Source organism: Scylla paramamosain, chromosome 41 (genome assembly GCF_035594125.1).
Source record: "Scylla paramamosain isolate STU-SP2022 chromosome 41, ASM3559412v1, whole genome shotgun sequence".
Taxonomy (NCBI): Eukaryota; Metazoa; Arthropoda; class Malacostraca; order Decapoda; family Portunidae; genus Scylla; species Scylla paramamosain.
In genome coordinates, this window is record NC_087191.1 from 5,569,096 (window position 1) to 5,587,146 (window position 18,051).

The 18,051-nt window shown below is 39.2% G+C and overlaps 1 long non-coding RNA gene across 1 annotated transcript; it reads left to right on the forward strand.

Moving 5' to 3' along the window:
- The first annotated feature begins 6,402 nt into the window (after positions 1-6,402).
- Positions 6,403-9,367, forward strand: LOC135092867 (uncharacterized). Its single transcript, XR_010263098.1, has 3 exons — positions 6,403-6,661; positions 6,988-8,538; positions 8,756-9,367. It is a non-coding gene; the product is annotated as an uncharacterized LOC135092867 (long non-coding RNA).
- Positions 9,368-18,051: the final 8,684 nt, after the last annotated feature.

Genomic DNA, 18,051 nt, shown 5'->3' on the forward strand with positions numbered 1-18,051 from the left:
TTTTCTGGATATAGAGAAAGCTTATGCTAGAGTGAACAGAGAAATGCTAGGTGGAGTCTTAGAAAAGATTGGATCAAGTGCAAAGATAGTTAACATAGTGCTATGTATGTGTACGCAAGAGCTAGATACAGACTAGGAGACATAGAAACAGACTGGGGTGAAGAGTGAGAGAGGAGTTAGGCAGGGCTGTATATTGTCACCAACCCTTTTTTAGCCTGTATACAGAGGAGCTAGCAGCCAGGATGAGAAGAATGACATGTAGGGGTAAGTGTGGGGAATGATAAAGTATGTGTGCTCCTTTATGCAGATGACGTAGTTATTATGAGTAAATCGGCAGATGAGCTTCAAAGTTTGTTGGATGTGGTGGATGGCTATGGTAAAGACTTTGGAGTAAAGTTTAGCAGTGAGAAAAGCAAGGTAATGACTGTGAATAGGTCAAGTACTTAGTGATGTGGATGAGTCCTAGTAGAAGTGGAAAGGCAAAGAATGAAAAGATAAGTATGGTAAACCAGTGGGTAGGTCGATTGGGAAGCGTGGCAAGGATGAGAGCAAGTATGATGTGTTGAGAGAAGTGTGAAAGAGTGTGGCTGTGCCAAGTATGGTATGGATGTGATTGCATGGAATGAAAGTGAAATTGATAAGTTAGAAGTAGGCCAGAATAGAGTAGCAAGGATGGCACTGAGTACCACACCGGGGTGCACAGCAGTTGAACCCTTGAGAGGTGACATAGGATGGAGCACCTTTAGGGAAAGACCTCACAAAAGCCACACTTAGGTACAAGATTAGGCTTGAGAGAATGGATGATGCAAGAATAGCAAGGAAGGTGTACCTGTGGAATGAAATTGGAAGCAAATGGAGGAAGAGATGCATGAGAATGACCGACAGGAATGGATTGCAAGTTGTGTGGGCGATAAAGAATGGCTATGAAGGAATCAAAATGAGCGTGAATGGGTGGTAACAAGAGGAGGCAGAGTGGGAGCCGAATGGGATGTGAGAAAATGGAAGAATGAGATAGACAAAGAATGTGAATTATGTGGGACTGAATGAATGGGAAGAATGAGATGAAAAGAAAGAAGACCCTGGAATGGTACAAGGAGAAAGAGAGGCCCCGAGGTATGAAAGGTGGTATGATGGAAGCCTGGGCGGTGATCTTCTCTTCCGAGCGAGGGCACAGTGTTATGGATGTGAATGCAAGGAGATACAGGTGGTCTGAGTCCGGCAGCAAAGTGTGCCGGATGTGTGACATGGGAGAGGATGAGACGGTGGAACATGTGGTGTTGGAGTGTGTGAAGTATGCCAGAGACAGGAATGAGATGATGCAAGTGATACTGACTGAGTTAGGGAATGATAGGAACGAAAGAGTGGAGAAGACAGGAAAGGAATGGATGATGTTGTTGCTGGGATTGTGTAGAAAGGCGAATGCAAGGATGATTGAGGCGGTGAAAGAACTTCTGGAGATAATGTGGCGTATATGAACAATTAGGATAGAGGATGCTGTTCGTTTCTCTTTTTTTTTTCCCCTTCTACAGGAGTTGCCGATCCAAAGGCCTGGCTCAGGAGTTATACTGTGCCACCTGTATCATCAAGATCAATATCAAGATCAGTGTGGAGGAAGCGGAGATCTCATTCCCCTGCCACTGAGGGCGGTAACACACGCACAGGAGAGTTGCTTCCTTGTTGTGTGCCTACACCTTGAAAAACATGAGCTCCAGGTGCCCTGATATGTCGACTTCCACCACCTGCACAGATAAATTCTTCTTGAAGTACATGGCGACACCACTGAAGGTGGCCACGTATTCTATCCCGTTGGTGACATGAGATGCATCCCTGCAGCTGTCCAAAGTTGGCAGGCACCGAAGAATTAAGGAAGGTCAACACTGCGGCTATGACTGTGTGTCAAGTCGCTGATGTTAGTTTTCAGATCCCTAACGTTGGCTGGTAAGATGATGAGCTTGTCCCAGCAGGACACCAACCAGTTGCTCTATTGACGGTGAGGCTCTGGTGGGGACATGAGGGAGAAAGAGGAAGACCAACCTCATGTGGTGGGAGTTGTGATCCTCTGGAGGGATTGAGTCACGATCTCTCGTCCTGTTTTGCTATGAGGTGGGCAAAGAATCGATCCTGCCGCTCCTGACTGATGCGTGTGAGACTCTTAAAGGGGTTTGGCCCGGGCAGCTGCAGTGCTCACACCTCACACTCCTGGAACAGTCGTCCGTGGAGTAGGTGCCTTGACGCTTGTGCTGGATGGTGTTGGATCGGGAGTTGTGAGATAGATGGGTGACAGGCGCAAGTATGTGGACGGCGGTGAATCGGTTCGCTGCCCAAGTCATGCGAGCGCAGGATTACGTGGCCCGGCGGTGCTCTCTCTCTCTCTCTCTCTCTCTCTCTCTCTCTCTCTCTCTCTCTCTCTCTCTCTCTCTCTCTCTCTCTCTCTCTCTCTCTCTCTCTCTCATGCACATTTGTTTTCTTCACTCTCTCTCTCTCTCTCTCTCTCTCTCTCTCTCTCTCTCTCTCTCTCTCTCTCTCTCTCTCTCTCTCTCTCATGCACATTTGTTTTCTTCACTCTCTCTCTCTCTCTCTCTCTCTCTCTCTCTCTCTCTCTCTCTCTCTCTCTCTCTCTCTCTCTCATGCACATTTGTTTTCTTCACTCTCTCTCTCTCTCTCTTTCTCTCTCTCTCTCTCTCTCTCTCTCTCTCTCTCTCTCTCTCTCTCTCTCTCATGCACATTTGTTTTCTTCACTCTCTCTCTCTCTCTCTCTCTCTCTCTCTCTCTCTCTCTCTCTCTCTCTCTCTCTCTCTCTCTCTCTCATATTTTTTTCTTTCAATACCTACACCCACTCTCTCTCTCTCTCATATTTTTTTCTTTCAATACCTACACCCACTCTCTCTCTCTCTCTCTCTCTCTCTCTCTCTCTCTCTCTCTCTCTCTCTCTCTCTCTCTCTCTCTCTCTCTCTCTCTCTCTCTCTCTCATATTTTTTTCTTTCAGTACCTACACCCACTCTCTCTCTCTCTCTCTCTCTCTCTCTCTCTCTCTCTCTCTCTCTCTCTCTCTCTCTCATATTTTTTTCTTTCAATACCTACACCCACTCTCTCTCTCTCTCTCTCTCTCTCTCTCTCTCTCTCTCTCTCTCTCTCTCTCTCTCTCTCTCTCTCTCTCTCTCCTCTCATGCACATTTTTTCTCCTTTCTCCCTCTCTTCTCGGGTTATGCACTTTTATTCATATAATTTATGAAGATGGCTGTTGGAAATCATAAGACATATTCATAAAACATGTTTTCTACACCATGCAGCACAACCCTCCCATTTTTATCCCTCTCAGAGACGGACTAGACGTCCCGTGAGGAAGACATTGACCATCCACGCCATCTGTTGAGCCGAAGCCATACTATACCACGTGCATCGTCTGCGGGTTTACGGCTTCCTCTTCATCTTCTTGTGACCTTATCACTCTATTTCTGTAGTTTATCATGATGTGCAAATATTACTTTTGATTTATGTATGAACAATATTTTTTATATCATTCGTTACATTTTATCATGTATATTATAATTATTTAGTATCTATCATTAGTAGTGGGTGACTAAGTACGAGGACCATAGTTCATGAATTGTCATTTTTCATTTTGATTTGTTGATCTGTTTCCTTTAAAGCTAATCTGTGTAATGCAGGAAAGAGAAATTATGAACAAATAAATAAATAAATAAACATATATATATATATATATATATATATATATATATATATATATATATATATATATATATATATATATATATATATATATATATATATATATATATATATATATATATATATATATATATATATATATATATATATGTATACTTTAATTACTGTACTCGCATTTTGAACATAGAAACAATAATATAAAGGTGTAATTTTATGGGGGGGAGATTGTACGAACTGGATGATTTTTTTTCTTCTTTTGAAATTTTCTGCATTTTTTTTTCTGCGTCTTTTGGTATATGAAACGTTTTGATAGAAAAAAAAATAAAATTCCCCTTATGTAATGAGGTCTTCCGTCATGAAATTCCACGCTTTCACCCGCCGCGAGACATGTATGATTTTTTTTTTCTTTTTTTTCCGTGTTTTTTTTTTTTTCGGTATACCCGTTTTTCTTTAGTATCCTCTGAAAATCTATGGTTCTCTCTCTGCGTACAACATTAGAGAAAAGAACATTTTACATCTAACTATTTTCTCTCGGATTTATACACAATAACTAAAAATATATAATTATCTATTTTTTTTTCGTAAATCCAGCAAATAATCAATGTATCTGCCTCAAATATCTCTTGAATTAATATTTTATTTATTTTCATCAGTTAAACACTAGTTTTACTTTCCCCCCTTCCCTTCACCGGTAATTAAGCATGAAATGATGAATCGCCTTAGACTTATGTACATAACCAATCGGAATAACTAAGTGAAATTATGTCTACTTTTTCAACATATTGTGATGCATATAACATGTGAATTTCAAGTCCCTAGCTTCAATAGGTATATTATAGTCACTCATTAAACTTTATGCTGTGATATCTCAAAATGGCGGATTTTAGCAGATAAAAACGATCTCCTCTGTTGTTATTCCTGTTACACATATATGGGTTATTGTAGGTTAAGAAACTGTAAGAGGCGAAGAAAGTCTGCTATCGATATTTTGGTTTGGAGTTGATTCTGATTTTTGACATATTTGAGAGTATTTATTTATTTATTTTTTTACTTTTCACCGAACATTTTTTTTTTTATTGTCGTACAAGAAAAAAAAATGATACTCGTAGTAGACACTGCTCTCCCATCCTTCCTGAATAAAGTGTTTTTTTTTTTTTTTGTTCAATTAAATAAATTGAATATAGGCAATTTAACATGCGGTTAGCGATTTTACAACCCCCACCCCTCCCTTCAGTTATATTTATCTAAAACATTATTTACAAGTATATGCAAACACGTAGATATATAGCATGTATAACATGAGTGGAAATGTTGCTTAACTTTTTTTTTTTTTTTTTTTTAGTAAATCTATCAAACATCCTCTAGACTTTAGGTAGAAACTATATATATATATATATATATATATATATATATATATATATATATATATATATATATATATATATATATATATATATATATATATATATATATATATATATATATATATATATATATATATATATATATATATATATATATATATATAATTTTTTGTTTTTTTTCTGATAAATGTTCGTTTCTCGTAACTACGTCTATAACTTAATGATATAAGGTTACCTTTTTTCATCCTTCGGGAAAACGTGAAAAATAAAATTGGCGTCTTTTTCCTTGTTTTTTTTTTTTTTTTTTTTTCCCACTGAGGGAACACAGATGTGACTCGCCAGGCATTGTCAATCCAGGTAGTGGCTGGTAACCAACGTATCTCAGGTCCATGTAAACAAACAGACTTGGTCTTGATATTACACCCGAGCCATCTAGTGAGCTGACGCCTAACTTTTATGGCCAGTTACTCACAAAAGTTTTGGTTCAGCTTTTCTGTTTTCTTTTTGCAGTCATTGCTGAAGCCAGATTTATTGCAGTGTAGCACGACAAGTTGGGACATCTCATTCTAAATGTGTTTGAAAATAAACTGCTACACGCACTGAATATTATATTTGCTCTACCCGCGACGGTGGCGCCTCCAGCGGTCTGAGGGAAACATTACTCTCGCCAGCATAAGTTTATCATTACCTGTACCATTTAAGATTTTTTTTTTCATTATCATGTCTACTAGCTTCACTGCTTAAAAATCTGACAGCAGAAATAATAATAATAAAAAAAAATATGTTCAAGTTTGATGCAACTGAGTGTAATACTTAACGGTAATCCCTTAAGTACCAAATCTGTAGGTACCATCATCCACTTAATCTCTATACATGCCCCTCTCGAATGAATAAATTGCACAACATCCTCTATAGTGTGTTGTGCCACCTTTTATGGCAAAGCTACTGAATTTAATGTTAGCGAGGACTCTGTATACTAAGATATATAGAGTCTCCTTGATTTTTAGCAAACCAGTACAATTCTTTATCCCTCCATGAACACTATTTTCTCTTTTTTGTTTACCCATGTAGTGATATTTAAGACACCCCACATTTCTCACTTTTTTCTATGGTATACTTCCATAGCTTTATAACTGTATAACAAATAAATTATTCCTAGTTCATTAGTAGGCTTTAGTGAGGCTCCAGGTCTCCAAGTCGTATGTTAGGATTGGTAATTAAATTAGATTGGTTACCTACGTACTTTTCTTTTTTAATGAGAGTGAGAGATTACTATTCTTTACATTGTTTGGTTTCTTAAAGGCATTTCATCCTGTCCCTATCCTTCTGTTGATTTATTTTTTATTTATTTATTTTTTATATGAGCTGAAACTTTTTTTTTTCAACAAAAATACTGAATATTTCTAACACATTGTATTACTTCATTCTCGATCCTAATTTCTTTGCCAAGCATAAAGCTATTGAGCATTTATGTTGTCTGCATATTTATTCTCAACCTTATCTTTGTATCTCTTTGTTACTACCAGATACCAACACCTCTTCCAGCTGCCGTTTCTTCGGGTCAGCTTATTCCTAGGCTGCGTTCCTAACGGCCTAGTGCAAAATTGGTAATTAAATTAGATTGGTTAACTACGTGTATACTTTCTTTTTAATGAGTGAAAGATTGCTCTTCTTTACATTGGTTGGTTTCTCAATGCACTTGACCATGTTCCAGTCCTTCTGTTAATTAATTAATTAATTAATTATTTTATTTATTTTAATGATCTGGGCTCAAACTATTTTTTTTTTTTCAACATAAATACTGAATACTTCTAACACATCGTATTACTTCATTCTCGATCCTAATTTATTTGCCAGGTATAAAGCTATTGAGCATTTCTGTTGCCTGCATATCCATTATCAACTTTATCTTTGTATCTCTTGCTACTTCCAGATATCAGCCCCTCTCCCAGCTGCTGCTACGTTGGGTCAGCTTATTCCTAGGCTACGCTCCCAACAGCCTAGTACAGAGCATAAACATGACGAATTGACACTTACTGGTCGCCAACCACTATTAAACCACTCAGGTTTAATAGCGGTTTAACCCACCAATAGAGAAGATAATTACCCTCCAAGCTAAGAAAGAACTAATTAGCCATGTGCTAGGGAGCACAGACAGTACAGGCAGCACATATTGAGGTATAATATCCCATTGCAATACCGCCCACAATAGCAAAAAACTACCCACATCCAATGAAAATATTATCCACTCTGGCCAGAGAGAACATAAAAACATAAGAACATAAGAAATAAGAGAAGCTGCAAGAAGCGACCAGGCTTAATCGTGTCAATCCCTGTATGAAAATATCTACCTATTTTCACCTATCATCCCCATCCATAAATTCGTCCAGTCTTCTCTTAAAGCTCCCTAATGTCTTAGCACTAACAACATGATTACTGAATCCGTTCCACTCATCTACTACTCTATTTGAGAACCAGTTTCTTCCTATCTCCTTCCTAAACCTAAATTTTTCAAGCTTGAACCCGTTATTTCTTGTTCTATCCTGGCTGCTGATCCTAAGAATTTTGCTTATATCCCCCTTGTTATAACCCTTATAGCACTTAAAGACTTCTATCAGGTTCCCTCTTAACCTACGTCTCTAAAGAATGTAAATTTAACAGCTTCAATCTCGCCTCATAAGGAATACAACTTATCCCCTGTATCCTTTTAGTCATTCTCCCCTGTGCTGATTCTAACAGACCTATATTTTTCCTGTAATGTGGGGACCAGAACTGCACAGCGTAGTCTAGATGAAGTCTGACCAGTGTCAAATATAACTTTACTATTACTTCGGATCTTCTACTTTTAACACTCCTAAAAATTAATCCTAATACCCTATTTGCATTGATTTCTGGCTTCTGTGCATTGCTTACCTAGACGGAGTTCAGAGATAACTATAACTCCTAAATCTTTTTCGTACCCTGAACCCACCAGAGTTTCGTTGTTTATTGTGTACCTACTGTGTGGGTTTCCTCTATCTATGCTAAGTACTTTGCATTTGTTGATATTAAACTGCATTTGCCATCTGTCAGTCCATTGATTTATCCTATCTAATCTGCCTGCAAGGCGATAGCATCCGATTCTGACCTAATTAATCTACCTATCTTTGTGTCATCCGCAAAAAAAGCTTATCTACACTCTGCCAAGACATCTTCCCAACTCTGAACACGGGTGGAAATCCTCGAAGAAATTAGACAACCATAAGCTTTCTCAAATATTATCCTATCCTCTGGTTTGTCCCACTCACAACTGTGGGCTCCAGCACCAGTAACATTTAACAAACACACTACACACAGCTGTACACTATACTTAGGCAGGAAGGGAGGGGGTGCGGGGAAGAGAACCAGTATCTACTCTCGTAAGAATATGGATAAAAATATAACGGACAGCCAGACAACACCAGACTGCAGGTGTAGTCCCACTCCACCCTGCAGGAGTAACAAGGTACGAAGGCACTGTTACACCCTTCTTAACTATTTCTAGATTCGCCTAGATCCTGGCCTCCCGTGGTGCCTAAATAGTACTCAATAATATAAGGCGTCTCCCAATAATACCAACCATAGGTATAAGCCAATATGTCACCCCTATTTCCTCCTTAAAACGCCTCTCTGAAGTTCGTGTCCGCTCTCTTCAATATCTCGTTGACTCTCCCACCTGCCAGGTCATTTCCCAAAAGGAAATCTACACCCAACACTGGCAAGTCTTCTGCTGCTGCCACCCGCTCCTCGGAGGTCACTAGCGGACACAAGAATCTCCCCTCCACCGTGGCGAATCTTTTTATGGCGCAAACTGGCGTGTTCCTTATGGTCTGGAAAAACTGCCAGATTCAACAGCCGACTGAACTTTACTTAAAAGGCGGTCTGCAAGAAAAGAAAAAAAAAATCTTTACGTCAATTGTCTATCAAGCCAACTAATAAAACATTAGGAGCATTCTTAGCCACCATCATTAACAGATATAAAAAAAAAAATATGCCAGAATGAGCTAAATACTATGCACTATGCACGCAACGTAAAATAGCTACGGTTCAAGTATGGTTCAGTATAATTGGGCAGCTAATGTAGCGTGAGTGGGTATTTTTTTGGTTTGCACAGTTGGACGGAACCATAACATAACAATATCCAACGTGCTTGATATTTTCGCGGCTTGTGGCTGTACCATAACGCAGACCATAACCGTGAGAAGACCTAGCAACTTATTTTTCTAACTTTCAAGATTCACAATTTCATAATTAATGCATTAATTGTAAACACATAAACATATTGATTAAATTTCAAGTAATTGAAGCAGTATTTCACTTACCTTCATATAATCCTTAGCAAGCACTCTATAGATAGTGACACAGGTCTTGGGTATGATGACTCCTAAACCTTGGGGAGAGATCGAAGTGGAAAACTTTAAGTCTTCATATGATCTCCCAGTTGCTAAAAAACGAAACGGTCGCTGTAAGCCTCTCATGGGGTGAAATTGCTTTTCGCATGACGGTATCTTGTCTTTTAATTAATGGAGTCAATAGTGATAACAGTTCTGAGTAGGTTTGCTCATCCATTCGCAAGTAATTGAAATAATCGACAGGTTCCAAACGAAGTTCATTTAACAATCCTTCTTGCGATAAGCTATCCCTCTTCAAAAGCCATGGCTTTTTTTTTTTTCCTTTTTCTTTGTAATGTAAGTGCCAGCGCTATATTTACTAAATCGTCACATGAAAAACAATCAGAGAGACATCTTTCCAATTCAAAATGATGAGAAAAACTGAGCCAAAGAATGTAACGTGAGTGGCCTACCCACTCGGGTATAGGTTTGCGCAGTTGACCATACCATAACCCTACCATTGCTAAAGACCGTTGCGTGAATGGGGGGGCTTTAGGTTTGGAATGTATCATCACCTTCGAACAAATACTCTTTTCTTTCCTTTCTTAATGGCCTTACTTTATCCTTTTAAATTATACAGTTAACACATCAGTATATAAATCCTGCCACATATGAAAGAAATAACCATGTTTTGATGCCAAATCTTAGCGGGACATTGGTGAATATTGTTTGTGGATATCATGTCTCCCAACGTCTTCCCTGAGTTGCCGCTTATCTGTTTACATCGTGTCTCCCAATGTCTTCCCTGAGTTGTTGCTTTCTTCTTTGGAAATGCAACCCATCTTCTTACATCTTGGTTCTTCTTTCCTGATATGTTAGTGCAATCAACCACAACACATGTATAGACTAGGGTTTTACAACAGCACTACAAACTCAAATCTCCCCCCTCGGGTTTGATGGGTGTTCTGGAGAAGTCGGCGTAACTGATACCGGCCAGTCCTTTCATCTCTACACGGTTTCGGTCGTCACAGTATCCAGGCAACACTTGCTCGACTCTTTTTGGGGATTTGTCAGATAAAACATTAGTACCTGGAGAAACCAGTGGAAAATGTTTTAAACTGTGGCAGGAGACTATAAATAAATGTGAAAACACTAAATCTCTTAGTTTATAATAACTGTTCTGTAGAGTGTGCATCACCAGGTTCCGTGGATAATGCAAGCAATATGCACTTAGGATCAACGTTTTGTAGTATTTAAATAAAATGTATCAAGATGTACCACGAGGGGCGGTTTTAAAATATAAGGCGTTTTCAGTAGTACTCCGCAACCCCTAACGCTTTTTGCCCGAAACTAACGCCTCGGGGAGCCGTTAGAGTTTCACGCCTCCCCGAGGCGTATTTAGGGTTTCCGGGAGGACAAACCCAAACATTCGCTCTGATTGGCTGAAAGGTGTTGCCACTCCTTTATTATCAAAAATGACGATTCTGAGGCACGTAAGAACATGATCATATATATATATATATATATATATATATATATATATATATATATATATATATATATATATATATATATATATATATATATATATATATATATATATATATAATCAAAGTAGTAACCTGTTCCTGGTTTTGGAATTCAGAAAAATTGTCCATAGGGTCTGAATTAAGAGTTGTATCGTTTTGGGATATCTGGAGGCTGTTCAGACCATGGTCTACTGAGCGACGTCCGTGGCGGTTCATGTGACTGTGACTTCGAATTTCTAGTTATGGGAACTTGTTGTAGTTTACGCATTATTTTCGTAGGATACTATATGAAATATAAGGATGACTAGATATCTTTACTGTTCTTTGCTACTGACATATGTATAGTAACAGAACTTTCGAAATATGAAGTTTATTTTGAAATGCTGCGGCTATAAGACGAACACCGCCTAGATCATGGCGCGGCTCTCGTACCAAGGACGGCCCCCACCACACCAGGAATTCCTCCCCTTTGTTGAAATTTCTGCTCAATTTCAGGAATTTGAGGAGTTGGCCACAAAAAGGCATCCTCTGCTGCCTCACACAGGACATCAATCAATCTCTGGACACACTCAAACACTGTGGTCTGTGACACACCGAACATCTCCGAGATTTCACGATAGGTACTGTGTGCCTAAATACCACAGAGTGAGGTACAAAGATTTTCTTGGACCCAAATAAAGGCTGGTACCTGAAGGTTCCTCACCATAAGCCTTGTGTCCAAGGTGTCGTCAAAAGATTTCCTTGTGAGGCGAAGGTGCCTGAAGAATTCCATCTCACTCATGTTGTTCAGAACATCTGCCTGGCCCTCCTGCTTTGGATGGTGTTCCCTAGAAAAGAAATACAAAATCAGTATACAGTTGAAAATATTAACATACTGGTTATTTGGGATTTGAACAAAGTCTCTGCCTGTAGAAAAATCTTTCCCAAATCTAGCATGTGGTTGGAGGCCATAGTGTTGATCGAGAAATGGGTACCCAACACAACAACCCAACATAACCACACCTAACCTGACATAAACTATATATAAGAAATGAGTATTTGGACATTAGAAGACCTTAATAAAACATAACCTAACCTAATTTGGAAGTGCCAAACCTACCTAACCTAACCCCACCTGACCTAACATAACCTAACATAACCTATATATGAACAGTGAGTATTTGGGCATTAGAAGACCCTAATAAAATCTAACCCAACCTAAATTGGAAGAGCCAAACCTAGCTACATATCCTGACCCAGCCTAACCTGGATCATAAGAAATGAGTATTTGGCCATTACAAGACCCTAATAAAACCTAACCTAACCTAAATTGGAAGGGCCAAATCCACCAAACATAACCCATTCTAACCTAACCTAACCTTTCCCTAATTAGGATTGTAGTCTATTATTAATCACACTTTTAATCCCACAATTTCACTCTGCTTCATAGCCATGCCCACTACCATAGACATGTGAACACTGTAGGAGGAGAGGAAGGTAAGAGGAAGAAACTTAATAAATTTTAAAATAAATAGAAAAAAAATCAGTTGCCAAAGAAACTCAAATATATTCTATTTTCTTCCATGCCTTCACGAAACCCTTTGTTTATACATAATACATTGGTAAGAAGTGGCGGACATAATTACCTTTCCATGAAGTAAGAAGTAGCTACTGCTGGACTCCCATCACTACACCCATATCTGCCTCAGGCTGTATCTCAGCAATGCTTGCAATGGTTAGAAGAGGCTTCAAACAAGGACTTGACGTAAAAGGCTGGTGGTCATCGTCTTCCATGTATGTATCAGAGTCGGTGCTGCTGTCCCTCTGCATGCTTATTTCTCGTATTCTCGGTAGTAGTATATGACGATGCTTCCACTCTGTGATCTCTCAACTAAGGCGTACGACAAGTTTTTCGGCAGGGACAAGCGAGGGTCGTCTGGCAGCGGAGTAATTGTGTTCAGTACGCTCCCATCCTTCAACCCCCTGACACTGTAAGGGGCTGCGGAGTGCTACTTAAAACGACTTATAAGTTTCTTCAGAGAACTGTGGGAGCGTTGACCGACCCCTACATTAAAACATCCGGCGATCACCGGCAACTCAGCCCAATAGGGAACTCCTCAATATCCCTGCACCACACAGACTTAACTGAGACAACTCGCCTTCCAGTAACATTTCTGCACAGCGACTACTGTGGTACTGTCGGCCGTTTTCTTATACTTCTAAAATTTTGTTTTGTAGGTCAACACACCACTGTGTTATGCTGGCACCCAAAAGTTGTTTCGATTTCTTAAACATTCGCACACCCAGCAGTGTGTTGTTAGCTAGACAACCACAGTCGTGACCTAGCATACCACAGAATTGCGGACGATTCGCAAAGGTTGGTAGCTCCCGCCCTAGTAGGTTGGCTTGTCTGTGTATCAGGTGATGAAAATATAGTGCTGCATTGTTTGAAAATGGCTACGAGATAAAACCACCCCACTTACTTATGCACAAAAATTGTTTATAGTGAAACTGGATAAAAAAAAAATCCGGTCGTGCACAGGAAACCATCCGACTACAATGCTGTTTTAGCATGAAAAACAGCATGGGAAAGAATCCCTGAGAACTTCATTGTCAGAAGCCAAAACACAACAGCAGCTCAAGAGGACTTGGGAGTACTTAAATCCTTCAGGGGACAGAGGAGGAAGGCAGCAGAGAACAAATCTACCGTCTACAAGAGGTGCTCAAGAAGGCATATCAAGTTTAGGGACAAACTCGAGTCTAAAATTGATAGCCTGATAGGAAAAGCAGGCACAACACTATAGAAGAGCATCAGCTGCAGATGAAATTGGATATACCTTTGGCAGAATAGTATCTGCAGCTAAGATAATAGCTGCAGCCCTGGAGAAGGTAGCGGGCAGAATACGAAAAAAAAAAAGCAGTCTTTTTTTTTTTGCTTTTGGTGTAGTGTGTGTTGTGTGCATGCCTTAATTTTTTTTTTTTTTTTTTTTCATTCAGGTATGATTGAAAGAATGTTGATTGTCTCATTTCACCAATATACGACTGAAATTTTATATGTACCTGGAGAATAATATCCTGACTGATACGTTCCTGTATGTTAAGCTGTAAAGAAAAAAAAAAAACTAAATTAGTAGTTTTTACTGGTAACCAGATATAAGTTTATGGAAACTATGCACACTCTTGCTTGTATATTTTATTTCTCTTTCTGTCAGAGGAGATGCAGTCCAAAGACAACTAAACATGTAATAAATGATAAACTGCCTGATGAGGTGCAAACCCTTCAACAAAAGGAACAATGCTAGACCCATCATCACAATTCAACTGATTAATGTTACTTTCCATTTGAAAATACGCCCAGCTATGCTCCTGACATATCTCTCCTTGTTTCTCATGTGTGGCATACATGAAATGGTAAGGCCCCTGTCCAATTCAGATGTTTGTTTTGATTGTGGCACCCTCAATACACGCGCGACCACACATGATGTTTTAAAATTTTGTACTTGTGATTACAGAGTTAGTGATTTAAAAAGAGAAGTGAAATAATAAAAGAAGTAGAGTACTAGCATATTTATTGATTATCCATGTGTTTTTAATAAAATTAATACATTTCTTACATTTCGTTTCTCTTTCAAGTGAGTATGGTCGCCACATGTTGTGTGATAGGTCAACACACGAATATTCCAATAATGTGGGATCCTAACCATACACAGAACCGCGTCAGATGCGTTTACGAAATCCATTTGTGTGTCTAGATAACTAACAATATGATATTCTAGGTTTACACTGTTTAAGAAATCGGCCGTGTGTCTCCCAAAACAGTGACAAACTTCTCAATCCCAGCAATCTCAACAGCGTCTTGACAAAGGAAAGGGCGGCACCAATCTAAACCACACCTCACGGGGGGAGTCGGTGAGGTATCAACAGACGAGCAGTGGGAAACACAAGGGGCCCCCGACTGTGTGGCGCCAGACCGGGACGGGAAGGAGAGGAGAGGGGGAGGAAAGTGGAGAGTGGAGGACCAAGGAGTGGGGCATAAGGTCGCCCGCGGCACGCTCTCACTCATCTCACCTCGCTCACCCTCTCGAACTAAACACTTATGTTCTAAAAATTATTATGGGACTATTTGGAGGACTGGGTGAAAACTGACTGCTACATGAGGGAGAGCAATTCCCCAAGTATATATTTTTTTTTATTAATTACAACTTGAAAGAAGGGGAGTGGGGAGATTAAGTGTGTTCACCTACTCGGCTGTTTGTCACGCCAGTGGCAAGAACATTTGATTTAAGGTAGCGTGATATGAGTAGGTTTGAAAGAAAATTTTAATCAAATCAATATTATATATATATATATATATATATATATATATATATATATATATATATATATATATATATATATATATATATATATATATATATATATATATATATATATATATATATATATATATATATATATAATTTACACTAACAAGAGTTCACTCATTACAGTGTAGTGTAGTAACGTGGTGGTATTAGGTCTCTGATTACTGGAGAGACTAAGAATACGTCATTGTGTTTTATATCAGTGAAACCGTGACTTACTTCACTTAGTTTTATAGTTTGTTCAGAGTTTGTTCACACACTCACAGCACTGAGTTCAACGGAGATACACCGGCAGGCTTGTTTGGTAGCACTCCTCCTGCCGCACGGCCAGCCGCCTGCTAACTGCCTCGGAAACGTGCCGCCGGCAACAGCAGTGGATGTAGACATATTGTCAGCACCTCGTGATCAGTCTGTGCTAGAAGCCGACGTCTCAACGAATGCAAAACAATGGAAATTTACATCTTAGAAATTTCTTACACTACATGAATAAAAATCCTACCTATTCTTATCTTACCTATCCTTACCTATCTATGGGTACAAGTAGGGAAAATCGATTTCTAATTTAACAAAGTTTTACGGTAAACTCCTGCGCGTCCCGACATGTTACCTACGCGTTCTCTCCTTCCCTCTCTCTCTCTCTCTCTCTCTCTCTCTCTCTCTCTCTCTCTCTCAGCGAGTAACACTGTTTAACTGTAAAATCATCTCCTAAAGCTCATCTGTGGATTTCCTTAACAACGCATGTCATGATGTCATCCTTAAATTGTAGGCACGACCGTGAATGCTGTATTTTACTCATAATCAATTTTTGACATAGTACTCTATGTTATATAAATCACAGAGAAAAAACAAACACCTTCACACCACACGCTGGTACATGAAAACATAAGGGTAGGATTCAAAGAATAATCATGCGTAGGTCAGTCACATTTTTTATCTATTTATTTATTTATTTTTTTTTTTTTATGTAGGAGAGGCACTGGCCAAAGGCAACAAAAACTATATATGTATATATATATATATATATATATATATATATATATATATATATATATATATATATATATATATATATATATATATATAAGTCCCATTGAGGTGGCAGTCATCAAAGAAACTCAAAAGTGGTTATGAAAATTTAAAGGTTGAGTTTCTTGAAAACCCACTTTTGAAAGAGCTCAAATCATAGGAAGGAGGAAATGCACAAACATGCCGGAGTTCCAGAGTTTATCAGAGAAAGGGATGAATGACTGAGAATACTGGTTAACTCTTGCATTAGACAGTGGACAGAATAGGAGTGAGAGAAAGAAAAAAGTCTTGTGCAGCAAGGCCACGCTATGGAGGGAGGCATGCAGTTGGCAAGATCAGAAGAGTAGTTACCATGATAATAGCGTTACAAGATAGCAAGAGATGCAACACAAACAAGAGATGCGGCGATGACAGAGAGGCTGAAGACAAACATTTTGCCAAGGGCAACAAAACCGAAAAACAAAAAAAACAAAAAACAATTAACTCAAAAGTGGGCCAATCTAAACAGAAACGTCAAGAATATCATAAAAAAAAAAAAAATGAAGTATGAGTATCTTGAAACTTCTTTCTTGAAGGAAATCAGGTCATAGGAAGGTTGAAGTGCAGAAACAGGCAGGGAGTTCCAGAGTTTATCAGAGAAAGAGATGAATGACTAAAAATACTGGTTAACTCTTGCATTAGGGAGCTGGACAGGATAGGAATGATAGAAAGGATAAGGTCTTGTGCAATGAGGCCTCAGGAAGAGGGGAGGCATGCAGTTAGCAAGATCAGAAGAGCAGTTAGCATGAAAAATAGCGGTAGAAGATAGCAAGAGATGCAATATCGCAGCGATGAGAAAGAAGCTGGAGACAGTCAGTTAGAGGTGAGGAGTTGATAAGACGAAAAGCTTTTCATTCCACCCTGTCTAAAATAGCAGTATGAATGGAACCCCCATACATGTGAAGCATACCCCATACATGGGCGGATAAGGCCCTTGTACAGAGTTAACAGCTACGGAGGTAAGATAAACTGGCGGAGACGACTCAGAACGCCTAAATTCACACAACGTGTTTCAGCTAGAGATGATATGTGAAGTTTCCAGTTTAGACTATAAGTAAAGAACAGACCGAGGATGTTCAGTGTAGAAGAGAGGGACAGTTAAGTGTCATTGAAGAAAAGGGGAGTCTGGATGATTGTGTCGAGTTGATAGATGGAAGAACTGGGTTTCTGAGGCATTGAACAATACTTCATTGAACAATACTACGTTTGCGCTGCTCCAATCAGAAATTTTACAGAGATCAAAAGTCAGGAGTTCTGTGGCTTTCCTGTGTGAAATGCTTACTTCCTGCAGGGTTGAACGTCTACGAAAAGACGTGGAAAAGTGCAGGGTGGTATCATCACCGTAGGAGTGGATAGGGCAAGAAGTTTGGTTTAGATAATTGAAGATTAATAGGAAGAGAGTGGGTGATAGGACAGAACACTGAGGAAGATCACTGTTAATAGACTTAGAAGAAGATCAATGACCGTCTACCACAGCTGCAATAAAACGGTCAGAAAGGAAATATAGAGCGCATGAGATTCAGGTGATGGAAGACTCAAGTGCCTTTAGTGGCCCACCTCTCTATCATGTATAGCACGAGAACAGGCTGTGTTAAATCAAGATATGGAAGATTTAGGTCGAGAGAAAGAGTGAGGAATGTACTTCCATGTCAGACACTATCATCTCTGTTATGCGCTCAGCACACAGAGACGGATCTCTGACACTGAAGCA